Source organism: Carlito syrichta, unplaced genomic scaffold (genome assembly GCF_000164805.1).
Source record: "Carlito syrichta isolate Samal-C Ts95f unplaced genomic scaffold, Tarsius_syrichta-2.0.1 Scaffold313390, whole genome shotgun sequence".
In the NCBI taxonomy this organism is placed as follows: domain Eukaryota; kingdom Metazoa; phylum Chordata; class Mammalia; order Primates; family Tarsiidae; genus Carlito; species Carlito syrichta.
The window spans coordinates 171,446-189,437 of record NW_007257486.1 but is presented as its reverse complement, the minus strand read 5'-3'; the positions used below and the strand labels follow the sequence as shown (position 1 = coordinate 189,437).

General features: G+C 39.6%; 1 pseudogene across 1 annotated transcript; it reads right to left on the bottom strand.

The window, feature by feature from the left end:
- Positions 1 to 3,744: 3,744 nt before the first annotated feature.
- On the bottom strand, positions 3,745 to 4,557 carry LOC103272949 (annotated as a pseudogene). The gene has a single exon (XR_002482677.1). The product of XR_002482677.1 is annotated as a 60S ribosomal protein L7 pseudogene (transcript).
- Positions 4,558 to 17,992: the final 13,435 nt, after the last annotated feature.

The window sequence follows — 17,992 nt, the reverse complement described above, 5'->3', positions numbered from 1 at the left end:
TTTCCATCTGATCCATGATCGACTTGGCACTTCAGATTTGATATGCCTGATCCTGAACTCCTGTTTCCCTGCTTGTTCTCTTCCTAATGCTACCATTTCTGTTGAATCTGTACTAGCTCCCAGATAATTCAGAGGAGACTTTCCACATGAAAGGCAAGTTCTGTTTGGACAAAGCCTTGTCAACCCCTCATTTTTATTCCAATTTTTATCATCATATTTTGTCTTCCTTTTACTTGTCTGAGTTTTTGTAACAACCTTCATCTCAGGGGTTTTCAACTTTTATTTTCACCCAATGTACTTGAGGCACACAGCACACTGTAACAATGGCTTGCAGAGCAGCAATTCTCAATTTCTGGTAATAAATGGGGTGCGTAGGGGCATTCCCCATAGGAGTCATATCAAAATGTTTGGGATCAGGGTGTGCAGTTTGAAAAAGCCCTATATGCGATTTTTATATGCCCCAAAGAAGAGGCACACGCCTCGCCCTGCCTCTACTACCTTGGACACCATTCTTCTAAAGGGTTAAAGCCTTGAACATCATTTTTCTAAAGGTTTTGTGGTCACTTTTCATTCTTTATTATATGTTGATAGATTAATTTTCTTGATTCTCAATAAAGATTAGGGTATAATTCTTTCCTTGCTTCAAAGTCTTCAATGGTTCTCTACTGCATCCTGAAAATTCCTACTTCTTAACCTTACATCCTTGATGAATCTTATCATTATGACATCTTAATTCTCTTTTATCCCTACCCTATATTGCAGGCAGACTGAGGAATTTCTCCGAACACCCCAGGCTATGTCACCTCACCATACTACCCTCTGTTTGGAATTCCCCCTTTCTTTACCTCCCTGTAGTGAAATCTCACCTAGATCCAGTATCATTTCTACCAAGTTGTCTTCCTGTTTCTGGGGTTTGAACTCTCACAGTACATTGTTTGCAGCTCTCTTTCAGCACTCGTGTTATACTTATTCAGAGGTATCTTTTCTCTCATAGCAGAGTGTAAATTTCTGAAGACCAGAGACCCACTCTCAATTTTCAGTACCCGGACTTTAATAAATTATACCTAAGCTATCTATAATATAGAGCCCCTGAATTTTGTTTTATTCTTTATTTATAATTTACCCTTCTACTTAAATAAATTTTGAAGTGAGTTACCATATTGAACATAAATCAGAATGTTAAAAATTAGAAACCAATTTTAGAAGACATTTAGATCAGGAGTCAGCAGACTATATCCCATGCCCCAATTCATCCCACATGTTTTTTGTAAATAAAGTTTTGTTGGAACAGGGTTACAATCATTTGCGTACATATTGTCTATCATTGCTTCCATTCTACTGTGACTAAGATGAGTAACTGTGACAGACTGTATGACCTGCAAAGTCTAAAATACATATTGTTGTTTATAGAAGTTTACCATCCCCTCATTTAGATCAATGATTCTTTTTTTTTAAGTTGGAGTCTCACTCTGTCGCCCAGACTGGGGGGCAGTGGCCGCTCCTGGCCACCACAGCCTCGACCTGCTGGGCTCTGGCAATCCTTCCGCCTCTGCCTTCCATGCCTGTAATTCTGGCTACTTGGAAGATCAATGATTCTTAACTGAAATGAGGTAAGAGCGAGAAATACATATTGTTGTTTATGGAAGTTTACCATCCCCTCATTTAGATCAATGATTCTTAACTGAAATGAGGTAAGAACGGGAACAAGCCGGGCTTGGTGGCTCAGCCTGTAATCCCGCACCTTTGGGAGGCTGAGGTGAGTGGATTGCCTGAGCCTGCAGGTTCGAGACCCACCTGGGCAGCGAGACCTCATCTCTACAATAAAATAAAAAAATCAGCCGGGCGTGGTAGCGCATGCCTGTAGTTCCAGCTACTTGGAAGGCTGAGGCGGAAGGATCGCCGGAACCCAGCAGGTTGAGGCCGCGGTGGCCGGGAGCGGCCACTGCACTCCAGTCTGGGTGACAGAGTAAGACTCCAACTCAAAAAAAAAAAAAAAAGAGCGGGAACAAAGGGAAATATGGGTGCTCAGGATTAGCTAGGGTAAGAATCCAGGTGTGATCCTTAATTTTGTAGCCCATTGGTTACTGATGAGAATCTGCTGTTTTCTCAAGGTGACATATTTGCTCAACACAAAAGCCTTTTTGGGGGTCTTTTAGTCACTTCTGAGTCAGTGCCCTATGGTTGTAGTGAATTAGTTTTACTTATATGCCTGTACTGTGTCCTACTAGTGTGGTAGGGAGGAAAAAGAAAAAACTGACTTAGAGAGAAGGGGAAAATAATTATATCAGGAACTCTCAGTGAGCCAGTCACAGGAATTGAGTAGTAAATTTAGTTCTTTAATTTCTAATTGCCAAAGCAAAAAGCAAATATAGGCTGGGTGGGGTGGCTCATGCTTGTAATCCCAACACTTTGGGAGGCCAAGGCGGGAGAATCACTTGAGGCCTGGGGTTCGAGACTAGCCTGGGCAAGACCCCATCTCTATAAAAAATAAAGACAAAAAAAAATCAACTGGCCATGGTGCTGTGTGCCTATAGTGTTAGCCACTTGGGAGGCTGAGGCAAGAGGATTGTTTCAGTCCAGGAGTTTGAGGCTGCAGTGAGCTATAATCGTACCACTATACTTCAGCCTGGGAAAAGCGCAAAACCCTGTGTACAATCATCATCATCATCATCATCATCATCATCATCATCATCATCATCATCATATATACTGAGTCAGGTAGTTCTACTTGGTTGACATATGGAAGAATACCCATTTACTTAAAAAGAACAAACTTCTCAATGCTAAAATTAAGGAGGAATTTCTTAAATTGTCTCTGAGAAACATAGTAGACAATATATTCAGCTACAATTTTGCAAAAGATCTAGCCAATCCATCGAAATGGTGAATACTCAATACATTAAGTTGCAATTCAGGAAGTGGGTTAGTATAGTTGTTATGGAGATAGGGCCTAGAAAACCCAGAGAATTGGGTAGTGAATGTGCTCCTCCACTGGAACATTAACTGGCGGGTTTTGACCGGCCCTAAATACAGGTTACTTAGGGGTAGAGATCCAATGGATGCTGCTGCACATGCAGGTTTTCTGGACTGATGACTAAGTGATGTGTGAACAGGAGGCAGTCAGCAAAGCTGGCATTCTGGTGTGAAAACAGAGAAGCCGTGTGCATCTTTGCTAAGCTGACCAACTCAACTCTGCATGGTGGTGGGTGGGAAAGGGGGTGCAGGGCAAGTTTAGGTAACACTGTGGGGGCTGTAACATAACTGAATGAAGAGTAATGATGGCAGTAAATAGATCGTGAACTATCACTTGAGTTTATATGGTTATTAACAGTTACAAAAGTCATCGTTAAAAAGTTATTTTGGAGTTCAGAAAACTGTGAATGATGTCACTCTAACTACCCACTCATGATGCATGTTTAATTAGATTATGGGTGGGTTTGATTTGAGAGAATTAACATTTGGCACCTTTTTGCTAGGCCAGCAGAAAATAATGCAAATTATAAATATGCCTGTGTATTATATTCTTAGACAAGTCACTTTGAAGATAAGAGCAATCAAAGCTCACATAACACTGAAAATACATATTTTGAAGTGGCAAATATTTCCAACAGTTTATGGAAGGTTTTTGTGAAGTGAATATAAAGTTTATATTTTCTTTTTTCTATATAGTGTACTCCAAGGTAGCAAAAATATTTGTTGGGTATCATGTAACAGAATAATTCTATTTTTAATGGTTTTTTTTTCCACTTGAAAGCAGGTATTGTTTATTGTTAACTCACTGGTTAACAAAAATAATCATGGCAGACACCTTAGTTCATCCTTCTAATAAGCCTGTTGATCTGGTCTTCCCTGTTGCCAGCATCCGCACCTTCTACAAAATGGGTGGTCTTTTTCTTCATTCCACCTCGTGGAGAGGTTAATTTAAAAGGCCAGAGGAAGTTATTTGCTTCTTTGAAACGTTTTCCAACAGTATAGATCTCATGAATCAGATCCTCCATGCAGATGATGCCATATTTTACCAAGAGATCAAGCAATCAAACCATTATCTGTCAAGGCAATTCTCTTCTTATTAATTTTGCCATAACCACGCTTGTAGATTAGTTCATTTGCTGAGTTCAGGTTTGGGTACCCCCATGCAATGTTCGGTTCTACAATCCTCAGCATGTTCATTGAAGCCTTGTTGAGCTTAACAAAGGTTCCGTTGAAGAGCTGACGAAGGCGAAGATGCTGCAACGCCTTCCGGACCTTTGGGCTCACACCATTGATACCTCTGATCCTGATGACAAACGCCAATTTGGGTTCTGCAGGTACATAGAAGTTGCCAGCTTTTCTTGCCATCCTAGCCATTCGAATCTCAGTGCTGTGCATCTGCCTATATTCTTTGTGATAGTGCTTAGCTTTTTCGTAGATAAGCTTCCTCCTTGCCTTTTGAAGCATTTTTTGGGCAAACTTCTTTCTCAGGCGCTTTATCTTCAGCTCTGCGAAATTCCTTCACTTTTTCTTAAGGGTTTCTGGCACAGCAGGAACCTTCTTTTTCTTCGCTTCGACACCCTCCATGGTTCCAGCCGGAAAATTTTTAATGGTTTTTTTAGTCTTTCAAAAAATTCTGAAAACACTAATGTTCGTAATTTAGTATAATTTTGGATCACTGCATTGAATGCTGGTGTTATATTGGTGAGAAGATATGTTAATAAAAGGATTTTAGGAGTGATGTTCATTAAAATATGATTAAAATGTCATTTCTCAGTCTAGCAGGCCTATGTTAATCTTATTCAGATGACATTTTTTCTTCCAAGCACACTGAAGGCAGGGTTGTCTCAGGTGGGGTCTTGTTGTTGAAACCTCTTGGCATGATCTACACACAGTTAAAGCCCATGGTACAGCTGTCAGTAGACAAGGAGGAAGAGGTGTTGCTGGTAAAGAGGCTGGAGTAGAGAGGAGCTCAGGTCCTTCAAGAGGTAGGTCCAGAGAAGGCATTGTTATCACAGGAGATGACAGCTATATGTGTGTTTTTCCCCCAAAACCTTGCAGTGAGACAGGATGTGGAGGTAGAAGACAGTGATCCTGACCTTGTGTAGGCCTAGGCTAATGTGTGTGTTTGTGTCTTCATTTTTTAAAAAAAAGTTGAAAAAGTAAAAAATAAATTAAAACATTTACAAATAGAAAAAAGGTTTTAGAATAAGAATATTAAAAGTATATTTGTCTATAGCTGCACAATGCATTTGTGTTTTAAACCAAGTGTTATTACAAAACTTAAACAAAAATTAAAGGGTAAAAAAGCTAAAACTTAAAACAAAATAAAATGCTTACAGTTAAAAAGTAAATAGTTATGGTGAGCTAATGTTAATTTATCATTGAAGAAAGAAAAATTAAAAAAAACAAATTTAGTGCAGTCCATGCACAGTATTTATACAATTTATAATCATGGTCGTAATTCCTAGGCTTTTGCATTCACTCACCACTGACTCACCCGGAGCAACTTCAAGTCCTACAAACCTCAATTCACGATAAGTGCCCCATATACATATATAATTTTAAAATTCTCTACGCCATATTTTTACTGCATCTTTTCTTTGTTTAGATATGTTTAGGCACACAAATACCTATTATTGAGTTAAATTACCTACAGAATTCATTACAATAACATGCTATCCAGGTTGGTAGCCAAAGAGCAATAGGCTCTACCATACAACCCAGGTGCGTAGAGGGTTATACCATCTAGGTTTGTGTAAGCACACTCAATGTTGTTTGTGCAATGACAAAATCACCTAATGACCCATTTCTTAGAACATATTTCCATTGTTAAGTGACACACAATTGTATAATTTATTTGTAACTATGATAGAGTTGAATGAAACTATAGTCAACTTAATACACATGATTGTGTTTTGCAGAAATTTAATTGAGCACATAGATTTCAGTTTTGCAATTTATTTTATTACATACTTCTGAACAAGTTATTTTTCTTCTAGGACTTCAACATTTTCTTAAATCCTTAAAAAGCAGCAAACTCAGATATTCTACCTATGGTGTGGAATATCTTTTAAGAAAAAAATCCCTGGGAAAATAAAACTCAGTTCACTTGTTGGTTTAGTAAATTCTAATTGAACACCTCCTCTGTGTTCCATGCTGTCGGTGAAGATGAGGTGGTGAACACAGCACAACTTCTGCCCATATGGAACAAAGGGGCAAGTGAAGAGGGACATAAATGAACATTTCCCCTAATACATGGTGGCAAACAGTGTTGCATGCTATGGAGGAAATGTGAAGGGGATAACAGAAAAATTAAATGGAGGTTCTAAGTTAGATTGTGGATAGGCTCAGAGAATTCTCCCCTACGTTCGTGAATTTTGACTCGCAGCTTAAAGGATGAGTAGCAGTCAGCTAGGTGGAAAACATTCAAGATTTGGAACACATAGGTGAATGTCCTGATTGGATAAGGGAAAGAAGATTAGAAAAGAGGGTGAGAATGGTTTAAGAGGAGAACAAAGAAGTAGCAATCGCCAGAGTATATAGAACCTCTCAGTGTGTAATTTTATCTTAAGTGCAATTGAACATGATTAGAAGTACATTTAAAAGCATATAACACTTGCCTGGCATGGTGGCAAGCACCGATGGTCCAAGGTACTTGGGAGGCTAAAGCAGGAGGATTGTTTGAGCCCAGGAATTTGAGGATGTGGTGCACTAACTATGCCTGTGAATAGCCACTGTACTCCAGCCTGGGCAACATAGTGAGACTTCATCTTTAAATTAGCTGGGCGTGGTAGTGCACACCTGTAGTTCCAGCTACTTGGAAGGCTGAGGCAGAAGGATCGCCGCAGCCCAGCAGGTTGAGGCTGCGGTGGCCGGGAGCAGCCACTGCACTCCAGTCTGGGCGACAGAGTGAGACTCCAACTCAAAAAAAATAGGCCAGGTGCGGTGACTCATACCTGTAATTTCAGCACTTTGGGAGGCTGAGGAAGGAGGATTGCTTGAGGCTGGGAGTTCAAGTCCAACTCAGGTAACATAGAGAACCTCTGTCTCCACAAAAAATAAAAAAATTAGCCCGGTGTGGTGATGTGTGCTTGTAGTCTCAGCTATTCAGAAGGATCACTTAAGCCCAGGAGTTTGAGGTACAGTGAGCTATGATTGAATCACTGCACTCCTGCCTGGGTGGCAGAAGACCCTGTCTGAGAGAGAGAGAGAGAGAGAGAGAGAGAGAGAGAGAGAGAGAGAGAGAGAGAATGAAGATCGAGTGAGAGAACAATTAATAGGACATTGTAAGTACCCAAGTAAAGGATGCTAATAATTTAACCTTGATTGTTAGCAGATATATTCTGGAGATATAATCCACAGATCTCTCAAGTCAAGGCTAACTCTGAGGATACTGGCATGGTCAACAGGGCATATATAAGTCAATTGCTAAGACAGAGTATACTGAAAGAGTAGCCAGTACGAGGTGGGAGGGGATATCAGAAGTTAATCAGGACTAATTTGAGATACCTGTGAGACAATCAAGGCAAAACATAGAGTACTTAGTTGATTATGCAATTCTGAAGCCTTGAAGAAGAGTCTAAGCTGGAAATACAAATTTGGGAACCGTTTCATATATTTGGAATTTAAAGCAATAGGAGTAAATAAGATTGCCTAGGAAGAGAATCTAATAGAAGAAGAAAAGAATGTCCTGAACAATTAATATCAGATGGAAAAGGAGGCACCAGCAAAAGAGACTGAAAAATAGCCAGAGAGAGATGGTAGCAAAACTGTAGGGGTGGGGCGCGCTGTTAAGAAAGGTAAGAAAGGAGCATGTGGTCACACGTATTGAATGCTGATGAGACATTGAGAATGATGGAGAATGAAAAAGGTCACATTCAATCAAGCTATGTGAATAACTTTTACCAAGAGAATGGCCTTCGTCGGGGCAGATCCCTAATTGGAGAGGATCGTTTCTTGAGGTCAAGAAGCTAAGGCCAAATGTCTAACTTTTGAAATCCTTGACGGGACAGGGTCCTGGAGGGAAAGGACGGTAGCTGAAAGATGACACGGGGTCTAAGCTTTTCCCCAGACTCCCCGGTGAGAGACACTTAAGCATATTTGAATGATGATGGAGAGAAACTTGAAGATTGGGGTGATGCTGAGAAAGAGGGACTTATTGATAGGGATTCTGGAGGGTTTGAGAACTTGGGATCCAGGGTTTGTGTGTAAGTCTTGGTCTTTGAAAGGAAAAGAGACATTTCTTCACTGTAGTTAGAGAGAAGGGGGCAAATTGTTGCAGAAATAGCTTTTGGTGTTAGGAGGATATAGTTAAATGCACATCATGTAATATTTATAAATAAATGTTCATGTTACGATCATGATTCATAAACTCCAGTGAAAAAGAGGAAGACTCGCAAAGCATAAATTGGAAGTAATTTATGTAAACATCAGTTTGGGTGCTCCTGTTTTCACATCTCTTTCAAACAGAAATGTCTTTAAATTAAAACAAATGCATCTTTTCTTGCATCTATACTTGTGTTGAGTGGTTATTATATTGTTGCTGGTTTCGCTTTTCTCTTTTGGCTCTGATCTGCAATACATCAGTTTTCTATAATCCTACCAAGTGGGAGAATAATCATTCTATGTACACAAACTTCAGTGCTCATAAAGATATTCATTTGTAATATTAGAGCTGTCACATACCTTCCCCTTCATCTAGCTTTGCAATTTAACTCTACCTGTGGTTGTAAAAAGGAGCAAACTTAATTTTCCTACCTACTTTTCTGACAGTTTTAAAGTTATATAAATGTAACTTTGCCTACTCTGGCAGTTCCAAAATGTTGTCAGACAGCCAATCTAACAAGAGTAATGAGATTGTCTTTGAATTCAATGATTCTGCTTCATTCATTCCTGTAACAGCAAGGCAGCTGCAAAATTATATCCTAAATTTTAGATCCTATTGGGTAGAGTCTTTCAAGTCACTTCTTGCGCCTCCTTCTCCTACACAGGTGTGGTTAATCAGCACAAAGTTACATTCTGGCATCCTTTTTCCTGCCTCACCAGCATTCCACATACAGCCAGATTATTTTCTGTGCCTAAGCCTGTATTCTGCTTGTCTCCAGTTGTCTTACACACCATAATAATGGTAATTGCTAAGATTTATTTGAGTAGTATTTTATAAGTTTACAGTTACAGTTTTCAAGATCCTTTCCCATATGTTTCTCTTAACAATCCTGTGAGGAGAGCAGTAGTAATTATTAGTTATCCCTGTTTTCTGGATGAAGCTACCAAGGCACAGAGAAAATGATTTACCTAAAGCTACCCTGTAACTGCTAGAACCAGGACTTGCATCCACATATTCTGACTTCAGATCTGTTTTTTTCTAAAAGCATGGTGGAAAACACAGAAGCTTTGGAATCAAATAGATCTAGATTAGAATTCTAGAATCTTACAATCTGAGCCTCAGTTCTTCTGACCAAAAAGTGGAAAACAGTACTGAATCTACATAATTTTTCCTAAGAAACAAGTGGGATCATGTATGTAAAGTCCCTGGTAAAATGCAGGTACATGGAATAGTGCAAAACAACCTTTTATTATTTCTACTAATAATAATTGAACTAAGAGCATTCAGGGCCTAGGAAATCAACATAGGACTATAAGCCTTTACATTCAAATATACTTCTTGGGAGGATTAGGGTTCTAACCTCCCTTTGGTTATGTGAGTTGGTCTCCCTGTGTAAAAATCAGAAGTAATTGGCAGTAATTATACCTATGCTTTGGCATTTCATCAGAGATGGAATGATCCTGACATTTTAAACAAGTGGTGGATCTCCTCCCAAGGTAGCCACACGCCCTGCTTGCCTCAACCCTCATCCCTCTCACCCTTCCCTGTTCTTTGCCATCGTTCCAAGCAGAAATAGTATTGAAGTGTTGACAATTTGCTCTGATTTCAGCAGAGATGATAAATGTAGTGGACATTTGAGATTTTTACTTCCTATCACTCCCTCTTCATGCTAGTACACAATTTCTTTTGGTATGATTACTCCCCCTTCATGGGTGGTCTCGATGGAAGTGTTTTTTTCCGGGTACCTGCTTCTTACTATAGAATCTAAAGGGTCTAGACTTTTTCTCTCCTTAGCTTCTGGTGCCTAGGCTTGACCAATCTGCCATTCTGTGGGTGAGTGGGGGGTCTTTGATACATGAATATATGGCACCGGGGTCACTCATCATGGCAGTGCTGTGTTCCTCAGACCTACTCTGCTGATATGACTATGGAGTCTGCTCTCAGCCCTCCAGAGCACCTGTGCTTTCCTTCCATTTTCAAGTGTCCCCCTCCTTTATTTTTGCAAGCCCTCTTATACCTTTCTAAATGGGTCCCTTTTGCTAAAGTCATCTAGAGCTCGTTTGTCTCGTGTGTAAAGAGAATCATAATTACGCTTTCCATAGTTGGTGGAGGTCATTTGATCACTTAATAGCAGTGTTGTTGTTAAAAAAAGAAAAGGAAATAAGGACAGGAAAGGAAGAAATGGAAACTTGTAGTCCTAATAGCTGGAACATGGTAATAGTCAGACAAGTTATTGGAATTGATTCTTTGATCCAGTCAGCATGATGTCTTAGAAAGAGTGGGGACACTTGTGTCTGAGTTCTTTTTCTGCCAGTAAGTGAGGGGCTCAAGGGCCATCTAGTTCATAATTGTGTGATAAAACTTGTTTTAAGTGTAGGTTGAAGCTTATTTTGAATGTATATTGAAACTTGTTTTTAAAACTCAGATGTATGCTTGCTTTCCCGCCCAAGCCCAGTAGTATACTTTTGGTAAACAAGTTCACATACCAAAAGAAAACCGCGGAATCACGGTGCAGACCCTCTGGCCCCATTTCCTGCTCCACTCCCCTAGTAATCTCACATTCCAGATGTCCCAACCGGTTTCACCCAGCCCGCCTGACCATTGATGGTTAGCTGCGACCGCGACGGTATAAACCAACCAATCCCAAACACCCCCGTACCCAGTAGGAGAAATTACCCAATCATGTGCGAACAAGTTTAAAGTTCTTTCCCCTCCCTTGTAACTGTGTATATAAGCTGCTTGCTGCGCTGGGTCGGGGCTCTCGTTCCTGTACCGCTGCGCCGGTTAGAGGTGTGAGCCCAGACTTGAGCCTGAATAAAGACCCTCGTGTGATTTGCCTCAGAGCTGGCTCTTTGGTGGTCTCTCGGATTCAGGATTCAGGTACAACATAAGTAGCTATGTAACCCCTTCACATCCCTAAATCTTGATTTTTCTTACCCACAAAATTAGGCACCAGGACTGAAAATGCTCTAACTTTTATTTGAAAGTTCTATGATTCTAAACATTGCCTGAAGTTGGACTCAGCTGTGTGTGTAAGGCATTGTGTTGGCTACAGAAGTATTAAGGCCCCTGGAAGCTTACAGTTTTAGTGTGAGAATGTGCTCAATAAATATTTGTGAATAAATGATTGATTTCCTAATGCTGGGTGTCTAAGTTGTCCAAGAAGATAAAAACATTTGAAGATGAAGACCTTGAGTTTGATTTTGGCCTTGTGAGTGGTGAGTGAGATTTTGGTGTCCAGCAATATTAAGATTTTTTTTTCGTTATTATTTTGAGACGTATACTCTCCTCCAACAAAGTAACTCTCACCTCCACAAAACAAACAAACCAAAAAACTCTTTGAAAATATGCTGATACTTGCAATAGAAAAAGCACAATGATTTGATTCTAATCAGAGATTGAGAACTTTCAAATATTTTCTTAAATTTATTTTCAGGGTGTGCAGTGCTTTTAAGCACAGGGTTAATTTGAACCAAAGGAGATAAAGGTGAGACATGTTAATTGACTGTCCTATCCATCCCTCCATTTTAATATAAAAATCAATTTCTAAAGTATAGTTATAAGAGAAAGTGATTTGCCTAATTTATAGGCCAGACTGTGTTTCCCGATGCTGACACTACCCCCACCCCTTTGGTTTCTTGGCAGCCTTGCTCTCTGAAAGGGCCAATTCACTCATCTTTCTGAAGACATTTATGTCATCAAAACTCTCTCACTGTCATGGCAGCAAATAGCACATACATTTCTTTATCACTTAAAATACAAACATACAGAACATACTCCTGTCAATTTGCAGCATTTAAGCAACAAGCATAGGTATTTGGCAAGCGTAGTTCTCTCTCTCTACTAGTTCAATATAATCAAGTGAAAGCAGCTTTGCAGATATGTAAAACTCATGACATTGTGTTGCAAAGGGCAAGTCGGAGCAAAGTCCCTGAGGGCGAATGAGATGTCCTCTGGTTGTTGCTGTTGTCTGCTGATGTTTTACTCTCTCAGGTCAATACAAGGTAGAGACGGTGGGCTTGTTGGAAGCAGAGAGAAGACACATACATGGCTTTTCTCTTCCTTCCATTTATTATTTGTGAGACTGATCGCCTTGTGAATCAAGCAGAAAGAAACAATTCTTAATTCTCTTCCTTGAAAATGTCAAACACTGGACGTAAGAAAATAAAAAATGGGACTATAGGCTGCACAGAGTTGTGTGTCTAGGGTTCAATAGGAATTAGAAACCCTAACCACGTGTCAGGAAGATTCTCAATGAATCAGATGGATCCCATGCTAAGGTCCTGCTCAGAGTCCCACAGTTGCATAAAATGGGCTGAAAAATGTAGCTGTAGTCCAGGGATAATATGAAAATGGAGCTGAGAGTCAAGTTCTTAATTGTGGGGGGAAGGTTCTGTTTTCGCTTGAAAAAATAAAGTTTATTATTTTAACAGATCCTTAACATCCTCCAAATTAGCCTTCAGTGTACTCTGCCCAGGCTCAATGGAAAAGCTTTGCTGGTGCTTTAGAGACTGCATTCTCTGTGGGGTGCTGGGCAATTACATTCCAAATAGCAGCGGGGTTCTTAGCAGGGAAGGGGATTGTATTATTGCTCTGGCGGATGTGGCCAATCATGGCAGCAGGGGAGGAGGCGGTGGGGGAGAGAGGGAGGGAGAAAAGGGAAGTCGCTTTTGAAAGATGAGTTTCTTTTGAAGTATAAATAAATGCTTGTTAGACAGTAAACATTTACCTTAAAATATATGGCCTAAAGTGGCACTTTTACATCTCATGAATTCTTGGAGGTATCAGCCTGCAACGTGGAGTAGTAGGCAGAGATTTGCTTTCTCTAGACATGGATCTTTGTCAGTAGTTGTTTATGGACCATATTCATGTTGCCAGGTCTAAGAGTTTATTAAACTTTTGTTGTAGGAGATGGAGCTCCTAGTTGGAAGGCCATGGATTCTTGTCCTAGGTTTTCCGTAAATGACTGCATGACACTGTGTAGGTGTCTTGAAATCTGTGAGTCTTAATTTACTCATTTGTACTCAAGGAGGTTTGGTTACAAACTTTCTTGAGGGATGGATCCTAACAAGAATTTGGTAAAGTTGTGGATTCCTCTCCCACATGTGCATGTTCATATGCACATAGGCAGACTGGAGCAGGGTAGTTCACAGGTCTCTAAAGCCCAGTAGAACTCTGAGGATCATTCTGCTTTCTTCTAAAATTTCTAAGGCATTGAAAACAAATGACATAGTTGAACCCAAAACAATTTTATTAATTGTTTATTTGTAACCTGCTGTCTTACAATCACACTCCTAACTAGATTTTCCATTTATTATTAGTGAGACTGATTGTTTTGTGAATCAGGCAGAAAGGAACAACTCTCAATTACTTGGGGGTCCCAGGAGGCTGATTTCTAGGGAAGTTCATTACATATACGATATGTATGTTACAAAAATAATTAAATGGAGGGTGGCATGCTGGTCTTTTGAGCTCTAATCCTGAGCCACAACCAAACTATTGGTTAATGTCTGCTTTCGCTGGAATTGTCTTGTTTACACATTTTCCAACAAGTTAATTGTTTAGCAAAGTGTTTACACATTGATTATAGATTGATTAATGGCCATTGACAAACACACTGCTCTTGAATTTCCCTCAATCAGCATTTTTATAGGCTTTACCCCCTGTGATGAAAGGATGATGATTTACTTTAAAAACTAACCATTAACTCTGGAATTGGAATACAAACAAAAGATAGTTGGAAAGCTTGTCAATTTAACTTGCTGTGTAACAGATAAGATCAGGGGTTAGGAGTCATGTGGATCTGGGTTCAAATCCCAGCTCTGCTTCTTCCCAGATCAGTGAAACAGAGTTGTGCTCTAAGTTTGCTTTCTTCATCTGTAGAATGAGATAACAACAGCACACAACTGAGAGCACTTGAGGATTAAATGAGATAATGCATCTGAGTGCTTATCACAGTGCTTGCCAAATGCTAATTACTATCACCTCTATTATTTTTATTTTTCTCTGTAATAGTAATAAAAAATAACACATCGACACATCAAAATTACTCAGCAAACAATTATTCACTACCTGCTGCAGGCTGTGTTCTGAAGACATTGTGGATATAGCACTCTTTTTGCCCTCAAGAACACACAACTGAATTGAGATGATTTGCTGATACCGTAGTCTCCTCTGCATGACAATGAGGCCCTTGAGGGCAGGTGCTGTGTCTTGTTTAGTTTTCACCCTAAGTTTAATGAACAACTCTGAAACAACCGTCTGCTCTTGCCAGTCACTGTGAGCTGCCTATGGAGCAACGTCCAAACTTCTACCTAGCCCTTCATGAACTGGTCCCTGTCTTTCTCTCAGCCATCTCTCCTCTCTTTTGTCTGTTGAGCTCCCTCGAAACTACTTTGTTATAGACCTTTGAATCCAAAAATCTGTAGTTCTGGTTTCCAAGGTTTGTAATGTCAATGACTTTCTTTCCGTTATATACTGTTCTGTGGGTTGAATTATGTCCCCAAAAAGGTATCTTGAAGGGCTAACTCCCAGTGCCTCTCAGAAGGTGACCTCATTTGGAAACAGGGTTTTACGGAGGTAATCAACTTACAATTGGGTCATTATGGTGGCCCCTAATCCAATATGACTGGTGTCCTAATGAAAGGGGGAAATTTAGACACAGAGGCAGACAGACACAGAGAGAAGATGGTGTGAAGACACAGGAGGGATGCCAGGTGTAGATAGAGGACTGAAGTGACGCATCTGTAAGCTGAGGAACACCAGGGGCCACCAGAAGCTAGGACAATGTAAGGAAGGATTTCCCACTAGGCTGAGTCAGCAGGGCCCTGCTGGCACTTTGATTTTGGGATCCTGGCCTCCGGAACTGTGATATAATAAATTTTTGTTATTTTAAGGTACTTGTTTTGTGATATTTTGTTATGGCAGTTGTACAAAACTATTAGATGCCATATGCTAGAACCAGGTAAAAATAAAGAATCATGAACTTTTCAAATAAGACTGTACTTCTGTAGTTTTCTTCTTTTATGTGTGAATTAAAGATGGTGGTACACAGTTCTTAGCTTCTGTCAAGGAGCTGAGCAACTATTAGGGCACACAGTACACACTGATGGATGGAAAGCAACACTGAGTTGTGAAACAAGTTCTAGTTGCTAAAAAGCTGAGTATCTTTAGTTCTCAGTTTGTAATCCATCAAAGAAAGGATTGGCCATATGGTTTGCCTTTCGGATTCCTTTTGAATCAAATATCCGATGATCCCATGTTCTGGGTCAAGCATTTTGAAATTGTGCAGTTTTCTTTCTAACTTTTTGTTTTATAGTAATTGTATATTCACATGCAGTTGTAATAAATAATACAGAGAGATCCTGTGAATGCTTTATTCAGTTCTTTAAATAATAACATCTTTCAGAGTTATGGTAACTGCACAGTTTTTAATACAAGCTGTACTTCTTGGAATGAAATGTTGAAGACATTTTTTTTTTTTTTACAGGCAGTTATGTTTATGTACTAGGCTTAAATAAGACATTGAAATCTGGTCTCTGATAATCTCTATGATAAAATCCTTGATCTCTTTGTTTTATTGACCATTTCACCCACTGGCCTTGGTCCTGCTTAACTTTGATCAGGGTAACTCTAGGAGTGGAGACATTAGTCACTTTTTTGCCATTTTCTAGAAAGAAGTGCCTGATAACCAAGGTATGTAATCTCATGATGGTCTACTGCTTTTGTAGTACTAAAACAATATTAATAGTAAAAACCAGGATTTATTGAACATGTAATATGTGTCAGGCCAGCCTTGAGCTAAGAGCTTGAGAATCATTATTTTATGTAATCTTCAGTCCTGTGAGGGAGATTCTATAATACATCCATTTTATGGATGTGAAAACTGAGATCCAGGTTGCTAATGAATAACTATAACTTAGATTGTAATGTAGTCCTAGCTGACTCCAGATTGTGACTTAAACTACCATGCCACAGTGCCAGTGAGTAAAAGATAACTCATTCACTATTATTATTTAGTTACATTTTCAAATGGAGTCTAAGATGCTCACGAAGTTCTGCCCCTTACAGATAACTTTTGTACTGTGATTGCATGAGTGCAGTGGTACTTCCTCCCTGCCAATGCCCCAAGTAAGAGCAGAGGAAAGCCCTTCCTTCTGGTCAGATACCAAGGCTTTGATCTCTACAGTTAAGCCTGGGAGTGAAGGAACTGAAGGAGAGAAGGACTGGGTGATTAGAACCAGCAACCTCCTCCCTCTCTTCACCTTGGACTTGGCTCTGACACAGTGTTACCTCCCTCTTCAGAATGGGAAGAACGTTTCTACCTGACTTCACACTTGTTGGCAATCTATTATGCCAATGGACCATTCCCTTTAAAGGTCATGCAAAATAACCCCAAAATGTGTGCAGTAGTCACATGTCTAAATTATTTATTTGGTATGTGCTATCTTGTATTAATGACCTTGCTTGTTAAAAACACCATAAGATGACTCATAGGGTGGTGTGCTGTTAAGGCTTGACTCATGCTAATTAGCTACTTTTATTTTATTTATCAACATGGTTTAGAACTGGGGCAAAAGTCAACCTGCTTTAAAATGTTTGTGTTTTTTCCTCTTGGCGCTTGCATTTTTAAAACTTTATTCATTTGTTCCAGGGAATTCACAAACCCTTCTCTCTTCTCTCATCTTCTTAATAACTTTTTTCCTGACCTTTCATGATAATTTCTTATTATTTAGCCTGGTCATATTTATGTAGATTTTGTAAATAACATTTCTGTATATTTTATCCTTACAAGTCTTTTTAGAAACTGTAAGACCAGGTTACATTCTGTTCCACAGCCCATGTCCAATATAGTTTTACTTTTAAAATACAAATAATGGGATGTTAGAATGTGTAGTCTGGACCAGTGTGGCATTACCAATCCCCTACGTGGAATTTTTGGGGACATTTTCACCCTGTCTTCCCATGTGTTCCTCATTTTCATGGGTGAAGTGAACCCCAAGAAGGAAGAAGATTATCTCTGAAGTCAAATGCATGAGAAATCAGCAGCCACGAACTCCGCAGTATGAGCTGGTTAATGATTAGCTAGCATGGCCTAGCTGCCTTGCAGGAAATGGGACACAGGGGAGGTATGTTTTCATGAAGTGGTGAGGCTGGAGGTATGGGTGTCATTGTCAGCAGCTGTGGGAATGCTGATACAGAAGGCACATGGGGAGAAAGTGGAGAAACAGAGTGGGGGCTAGCCCCAGCAGCCCAACATGGACATCTCAGCTACCTCTCATCTTAATTTTCTTTGTCCTAAGTGACTCCATTATTATAATATTCTCAGTGTTTGACAGCTTACTTCACAATGCAACTGTGGGGGAAAAAAAATCTGCATTAACAAGGGCTTATCCACTGCTTTGGATACTGAAACAACATCTAAAATTATTCACAGCCAGTTGCTTTCTTATTCAACTGCAGAGTAAAGGCAAGACTGTCTTAGAAGTCTTGTTTTGTTTTGTACCTGCCCCAGGTAAATAAGATTGCTGATTTAAGATGTATTTCTAAGGGTACAAAGGACTATATTTGAAAACTCTGATATCTCCTTAGGGCTGTGTTTTAAGCACTTACTACAATTAACTTACCTGTCAAACATATAAAATATTCATAATGCCTATGGAAAATGTAAAATTCCTTTAATTTGTTAAGGTG